Genomic DNA, 8,981 nt, shown 5'->3' with positions numbered 1-8,981 from the left:
TGTAGGTTGCAGTAGGTACTGGGAGATGAAGAAGCTTGCACAGAATAGAGTAGCATGGAGAGCTGCATCAAACCAGTCTCAGGACTGAAGACCACACACACACACACACACACACACACACACACACACACACGCACCCATACACGGTGCAAATGTTTTGCTGCTTCCACTACTATGATCTCTCTATTCAACTCAGAGAGAACATGTCAGAAATATTCCCAATATTGCACTTGGCACTTTGTTTTGTAGCGTCGACAGCACCACTCGCTATCTCCAAATGGCAAAATGACAATATGTAAACTCAAATAGCAAGTGTGAACTACAAATAAAAAACAACAATCGATAAATACCCGCATAGCAACAGGTATACCAAAATACAAAACAAGATCGCAATGAGCTTATGTACCAACACAACACGACACCGCAACATGGGACAGCGATTTTCTTTCCCTTGGCGTTTATCTGTTCTGGTGCGGTGTCTGCACCTTGCAACATTTGTGAAAATGGCAAAAAAAGTGATCCACGCCGAAGACATGGTCGGAGTTCAATTTAACGTGGACCTCGGCCGCGCTATCGTCGGGTATGTAAATCAGTACCGCTGCGATTCTCCGTGACAGGTAGAACGGCCTCCAGAAGTGCGTGAGTGCTGTTCGTGTTTGGTGCTGTTAGGAGTCCAACTTTTGTACTCGAGGGCGTTAACAAGGCCAGTTGCTGAGTTATCACTGTGATGGACACGGAGGTGCCTGCCGCGGGTTTTGCGGCACATTCGGACGTGACCGCGGTGCGACGTTGGACTGCGTGGGATCGCGAGGGCACGCGTATTTGCCGTCAAGGTTGCGGTGGACCACGTCTGGCCAACACAAGGTGGGATCGCCGTGTGCACCAACCGCACTGTAGCGCCTCGAAATGTGCGGTCGTCGTCCGGGAATACATAACGCAGCCTGTGTCATCTCGCACCATTGGTGGGAGACGAGTAGCAGCCGGACTGGGGAATTGCTGTGTCATGTCCAGCCCGCCGATAACACCGCAACACAAACGGCTGAGTGTGCAGTGGTAGCGTGACAAAGAGCGGTTTCTCAGTGTCCTGAACGACCATCGTCGGCAAGTACGGCGGCGACACGGAGGGGCGTTCCATTCCTTCCAGTGTGTCGGAGAGGCGCGGCGGTCGTCATGGTGTGGGAAAGCATCTGTTACCACTCCAGGCGACTGAGGGAATCCTGATAGCACAGCAGTAAGTCACATACAACCTGCGTCCTCAGGTGTTACCTCTAGTGTGACAGTATGGTGATGCCATTTTTCAACAGGACAACGTTCGGTCTCTACGAACTGTCTGCGTCATGTTGAGGTACTCCCGCGGCCAGCAAGGTCCCCATATCTGCCCCTGACAGAACAAGTGTCGGACTGGCTCGGATGTCAACTGCGTCCCGTTGCCAGTATGCAGAGTATCAGGAACCACTTACAACAGTCGTGCCAAGAAGAGGATACAACGTCTAGACGACACCCAGTGCGTGCATCCAGGCCAGAGAGAGCGAGCAACATCACACTCATAAGTGGCGTCACGCTGCCAAATTCCTTGTAAACTTACCTAGCCATTGCGATCACAGAAATATCGTTACATACGCTCTGTAGCCCTATAGTTCGTTTCGCCTCCCCCCTCTTCGTGCTTCACCTTTTTTGGCGGGCAGTGTATGTAACTGCCAACGGCCTTGCCGTAGTGGTAACACCGGTTCCCGTCAGATCACCGAAGTTAAGCGCTGTCGGGCTTGGCTCGCACTTGCATGGGCGACCGTTCGGTCTGCTGCGCGCTGTTAGCAAGCGACGTCCACTTAGCCCTTGTGAGGCTACTTGTGAGGTCCACTTAGCCCTTGTGAGGCTACTTGACTGAGAAGTAGCGACTCCGGCCTCGAAAACTGACATACGACCGGGAGAGCGGTGTGCTGACCACATGCCCCTCCATATCCGCATCCGGTGACGCCTGTGGTCTGAGGATGACACGGCGGCCGGTCGGTACCGTCGGACCTTCCGAGGCCTGTTCGGACGGAGTTTAGCTTTTAGTGTATTTAACTGTGCTGCCAGGTGTCCTTCGTGGCGCTAGAGTCCTCAAGGTAACGTAAGGAAGCCAAGTTGTACGCCATCTATTTGTGTTATTGAATCTAATCATTCCGCCTATGGCTCTTAAAAAATATTTATTGCGACTGTAATTTCGGCATTTTGTCATCGTTAACTACTCTGAAAGCAGACACCAAATAAAATACGCTGCAGTTACGTAAATTCATCGGAGGTGAGGGTATCATCTGGAGTGCCCTAGGGAAGTGTGGTAGGTTCGCTGTTGTTTTCTATCTACATAAATGATCTTTTGGATATGGCGGATAGCAATGTCCACGACATTGCTATCCGCCATATCCAAAAGATCATTTATGTAGATAGAAAACAACAGCGACAATGTCCACGACATTGCTATCCGCCATATCCAAAAGATCATTTATGTAGATAGAAAACAACAGCGAACCTACCACACTTCCCTAGGGCACTCCAGATGATACCCTCACCTCCGATGAATGTTTGCTGATGATGCTGTGGTGTACGAGAAGGTGTCGTCGTTGAGTGACTGTAGGAGGATACAAGATGACTTGTACAGGATTTGTGATTGGTGTAAAGAATGGCAGCTAACTCTAAATATAGATAAAAGTAAATTAATGCAGATGAATAGGAAAAAGAATCCTGTAATGTTTGAATACTCCATTGGTAGTGTAGCTCTTGACACAGTCACGTCGATTAAATATTTGGGCGTAACATTGCAGAGCGATATGATGTGAGACAAGCATGTAATGGCAGTTGTGGGGAAGGCGGATAGTCGTCTTCGGTTCATTGGTAGAACTTTGGGAAGAGGTGGTTCATCTGTAAAGGAGACCGCTTATAAAACACTAATACGACCTATTCTTGAGTACTGCTCTAGCGTTGGGTATCCCTATCAGATCGGACTGAGAGAGGACGTCGAAGCAATTCAGAGGTGGGCTGTTATATTTGTTACTGGTAGGTTTGATCATCACACGAGTGTTACGGAAATGCTTCAGGAACTCGGGTGGGAGTCTCTAGGGGAAAGGAGGCGTTCTTTTCGTGAATCGCTGCTGAGGAAATTTAGAGAACCAGCATTTGAGGCTGACTGCAGTACAATTTTACTGCCGCTAACTTACATTTCGCGGAAAGACCACCAAGATAAGAGAGATTAGGTCTCTTACAGAGACATATAGGCAGTCATTTTTGCCTCGTTCTGTTTGGGAGTGGAACAGGGAGAGAAGATGCTAGTTGTGGTACGAGGTACCCTCCGCCACGCACCGTATGGTGGATTGCGGAGTATGTATGTAGATGCAGATGTAGATAACAACTAACAACATTAGGGTACTTACCTTGTTACTTTTGAATACATTATGGGAGTAGCAGTGATCAATGAGTTACAAATATTTACTATTAAAAACAGTCTTGAACACGATTTACTTATTAATGTGACCGGTTTAGACCACTAGTGTGGTTATCTTCAGACCATTGAGAAGGAACCTCTTTCTGCTAGAGAATCACTACTAAAAAAAAAAAAAAAAAAACAACTTACCTTGTGGTGTTGGAACCTACTTACCGTGTGGTGTTAAAATTCTGCTCTACAACGTCCAGTTGTGACATGCTGGAACAAGAATTGGGTGCACGTGTACTGCATGTTCTGACCCAGAATCGAATAAATCAGCGGGTGGCCACATACGCATCCCCACATGCTCGTCATCAGGTGGCCCGTGAACGACACGTCCATTCGTATCATGTATCGTTACTGGTGTCAAGAAGTGGTGTCTTTATGCTTACGCTAACGTAAGGAAAAGAAAGAAATTGTTGAGCCCAAGCAAAGCAGTGACTCCTCGCACATAGACCAGCAATTTGAATCCAAATAACTATGCTGGTATAAAACGTACAGTTGCCCTTTGACACACAGTGTGAACACGAGGCACGTGGCTAGCACAACAGCAGCAACCACCTTAAAAGCTGGACACGGGCGAGTAGGAGTCGAGCACTTAAAATTCCTTACGGTCTTAATTGTGAATATAGATAGTCCATCCAGTCTGGGAATCAAGAATCTCTTGTCGACATTGATACTGGCAAGATATCGGTCCGGGACTTCAAAGAATGTTTTAATTTCAAGTGTGATAACGGACAACAAATGACATAAGCAATATTTATTCGTGTGATTAAATTACAAATTAATAGTTTTCTAATTTTTCGTTTTACGTGTACTTCGAAACCCTGCGATGACGGATAACAAATGACAAAAGAAATATTTTTTCGTATGATACAATTAAAAATTAATAGTTTTCTAATTTTTCCCTTCATTTATACATTGAAAGCTTTCTTCTTGCCATTCGTGTAGTGACTGACAATTCACAGTTTTTCACAACACAACTTATTTAATGTAGGTTCACTGAACATACAAACGAAAGGTAGCAATAACGAAAAAAGTCTCTTAATTGAGGCAACCAAACCAAAAGTTCACTTCTTATTTTCCACAAAGGTTCGTGGTAACACTCACACACTAGTCACAGTCCGATTCCGAGACGAAGACGTAATCTTCGACGGTTGCAGAAGTCGAGGTCGAAATCCGGCTTCAACTGTTGTACTTCAGGCCTCGTTCTAGCCCCTAAATAGCCTTCTCCAGCCAATCAGATTTCGGCGTAGTGATTCTTCCTGCAGGCCATGACTCGAGCTCCCCCTGCAGGAAGTAGTGCTCGGAATGTCTGTTTCCATTATCATGTGTGTAAATAGCCGGTGTTTACACTGGTGCTTTTGGTTACGCCTTTAGGCATAGACAATCTCGTCCTCTGTGGTGTTATATGGGTTGCCGGCCCTCAGGGGCTACGTTGGCTCCGCTATAACAATGTTGTTGTTGTTGTTGTTGTGGTCTTCAGTCCTGAGACTGGTTTGATGCAGCTCTCCATGCTACTCTATCCTGTGCAAGCTTTTTCATCTCCCAGTACCTACTGCAACCTACATCCTTCTGAATCTGCTTAGTGTATTCTTCTCTTGGTCTCCCTCTACGATTTTTACCCTCCACGCTGCCCTCCAATACTAAATTGGTGATCCCTTGATGCCTCAGAACATGTCCTACCAACCGATCCCTTCTTCTGGTCAAGTTGTGCCACAAACTTCTCTTCTCCCCAATCCTATTCAATACTTCCTCATTAGTTATGTGATCTACCCATCTAATCTTCAGCATTCTTCTGTACTATAACAATTCGAGTATCAAAATCTGCGACATAAATGGCCGTATCTTTTAATTGCTTCCACCTGGAAGCTAACTTTTATTATACTGCAAAGGGACCATAGGTCTTAGTATGTGGCGTAAGTTTGAGCTTGATATGTCTAACCGTTCCTGAGGAAAAGGATTCTTATTAGTCATGCAGGCAGACAGACGGTGGTAAAAGAGAGTGATCTTACAGGGGTTTCGTTGTTACAGACTGAGACACAAAACTCTAAAAACTACACGCACAATGAACAAAAATGTATACTTTTCGATTTTGGAATGATTGACAATGAAAAAATGTCGGAATTGGTACCGCAATAAATATTTTACAATCGACATGTGGAATGACTGGTTTCAATAATCATATTAAAGGTGTGGACCCACTGTTGATCACAATTTGTTGTGTGTGTGTCATCACATTTTACCTCGTTGTGTATCGTACTCTCTGCGGTGGAATTTGGGAGCCAGCCCAGCATTTACCTAAAAGAGCGTGGGAAACCCCCAGAAAACCACGCTCAGGTTGGCCAGTGTGCAACCCTATGATTCACCTCCCTCTGGCTAACGGGTCACCTCCGTATCTCGAAAGTCAGCGCCCTGCGCGATACCCTATGCGAGCAGTTCAAAATAAGAGACATTAATAATAGCTGCAAATTTTTACCCTGACCAACTGTTATTTTATGAAGGGAAGGACATGCACAATATATTGACCAGAAGATTTTTGTTAGCACTTCCGTGGTTCATGGGATACGTATCTCCCCCTAAAGTAATAGGCGCATTTAAGCACAGGGACATCTGTATCTTATATGTGCCTAGTGTTAGCACTTACCGAGATGCTTTCGGAATTTGGAAAGAAAAACACCCAGGCCCATGGAGTGTGAGCGATGAAATGGATCGGTGTGTGTCTATAGGCGGCACAGCGCGTTTGTTCTATGAAAATCAGATCTACTCACCATATTCTCCATTCCAAGAATGTCTGAAGTAACTATTTGTGGTTTGTCATACATCACAGACGTCGTTTTGAAACATTCCTATACAACCCAGTAATTCTGCTGTTTTGTACGTAATTTTTATGTAGTTGCACGTTCTTCTCCATTCCCAGCTGCCTGAAGTAATTAATTGCGTTTTATTATACTCACAGACATTGTTTTGAAGCGTTAGTAAATAACCCAGTAATTCTGCTGGTTTGTACATAATTTTCATGTAGTTGCAGGTATACGCCTCAGAAAACTTCATAGAATGTAGAAAACGTTGGTGTGTGTTACATCGAAACCGTCCTCATATGATGATATGTCGAAAACGTGCTTGCGATATTTCGTGTTTTTTCACTGTCGTGTTTTATTACTGATTTGTTATGCTTTTTTCCATAATTGTAATCCTGATCAAATTATTCTAAAATTAACAATTTAACTCTGAAAATCCAAGGTTCACAGGAAAGCGTGAATCTATTCAGCTTCGTGGGGGACAAGTGCCCTTCACCGATTTTCAAAACCGGTCACCTCAAAAATTTTTTTTTTGGTAGTGAAAGTGTATTATTCATCACAAAGAATGACAATTTTTGACCTTTTATTTTTCAAATATACGAAAAATGAATGTTAACCATGAAAGGGTTAATCGTTATCGCAGCTATGTGAAATCTGCTGCTTGTCACCAAACGTGTTTCGTTTTGCATTAATTTACTGTTCCGGTGGTTCTTGGTAGAATATTTTATGCATTATGAATGAGGAAACACGCGACTCGGGTCTAATATTCTACAATATTTATTATTATACAGAGAGATTTCTGCCGTTGCGTCATATAGCATCGCTTCTGGAAAAAAGCAATGTAAATCACTTTATCGGTATGTGACTACAATGGAGCCGCTATACGTGCTCAGAGAATTGTAATTACTATTATCTCTGTATCGTAGTATATAAAAAGATTTAATTGTCTTCTCTTGCCTTCTTCTTCTTTGTCTTCTGTGCCAGGTTGGTTCTGATGTCGCGTTTAGATTACGGTCTGTAAAGAATTATTTCTACTGGGTAATGCACTATGTGTTTTTGTTAATAGCAAGAAAGTAACTTCCCTGTCCCCTTTATTTAATTACGTAACAATTAAATGTTGCCCTGGCCATTTGTAATTGCATTGTTGAAGCGACGCCTTTGCTGTTAAAATTGATAAAAATTTCTTCATACCTATTTAATTCTGAAAGTACTGAAAGGATTTAATCCCAGGAAATGTAAAACGGCGTCTCGTAATAATTTCCATTTCATTTTAGGCCAGAGGTACAGTTTTATTGAAAGTAATTATTTTAATTGTGTACGCTGACATTGCACGTAGGCAGCTAAACTGGAGCATCAGGCCTTACAGACAAAAATAATTGCTTGAATATTATATTAAATTTGCTTATCTCGTAACATTATAGAAAGGTAATTTTTTTATCCATCATGAGTTTTCAAAGATGAGAACTGCAAATGTTTGATTGAAGACTAAAACGAGGTAAATTATTAAAGTAAAAGTGCGATGTCAGTCTGTTTAGATTAGATAAACTGTGAAACTTTCTGGCAGATTAAAACTGTGAGCCTGCCGAGACTCGAACTCGTGACCTTTGATTTTCGCGGGCAAGTGCTCTACCGTCTGAGATACCAAAGCCCGACTCGCCACCAGCCCTCACAGCTTTACTTTCGCCACCAGCCCTCACAGCTTTACTTTCGCCAATACCTCGTCTCTTAGCTTTAGACAGACTATAGCCACAACTTCCAAACTAAATACAAACAAATAGTATGAAGCAATGGCTACGCTCCTGCGTTGGTGAATAATGCATAAAAACAAAGAAAGAACCTGGTGTCCTCTCCTTTACCCTGTGCTCGAAAGACCCCATAAATGGTGCACGGTTCAATATTTAGGAAAAGTGTCTCACGCTATGGCCAGAAAGCTTAAATCTGGGAACTATAAAATATCATTTTATGTACATAACACTATTGGACAGTTTTTGCTCAGTGGTGAAGACAGCACATCAGGGAATACACAACATTCCTCGCAATTGTGGCAAATCCTACATAGGCTAGTCTGGCAGCGCAGTATCCTCCAGCTGAAGGAACACCATATAAGCTAGAGACTACTTTCGCACACCACCTAGTTAAAGAAGGCCACAGTTACAACTCGCAACATGGATTGCTGTGCATCACATCCACAAAAGAAGGAAGATAAACTACCTTGAACAAGTGTAATTAATAAATTCGCCCAAACGTAGTACTGAATGGTCAGACACAGTTCCCTTATTCGCCACTTCTAACGGCAGATACTGCTAGTAATTCCTTCCAACACCACTTTGCGAACTCCACCTCGCACTCACAAGCCAAAGTTTTTCCTTTGCCTCAGTTGCTGTAGTACTCTCGCCCTGTTAAAGTGTTACCTTGTGTAATCATGTTTCACTTACCTGTTTAGTCTCACTTGTAATATCTTAGGTGTTTGTAATAGTGGATCTATTACGGAAAAGATAATCGTGTTCAGTCACGCCCTTGGAACATGTCACCAAAGTTTATTATATGTTGCTCAACTTATTTTTCTTCTCAGAACCATTGCTGTAATTTATCATGCGATTATTATTTAATGTGTCACATATTCTCTTCTGAGCTGAATAGTATTACAGCGGACTTTTCCTAAAATAATTACTCTAGTTCTACTCCTAAATCTAAATTAACATGTGCCATGTTTGGAAATCAGC

This window comes from Schistocerca serialis, chromosome 12, assembly GCF_023864345.2.
Source record: "Schistocerca serialis cubense isolate TAMUIC-IGC-003099 chromosome 12, iqSchSeri2.2, whole genome shotgun sequence".
Lineage (NCBI taxonomy): Eukaryota > Metazoa > Arthropoda > Insecta > Orthoptera > Acrididae > Schistocerca > Schistocerca serialis.
This window is presented reverse-complemented; position numbering follows the sequence as displayed.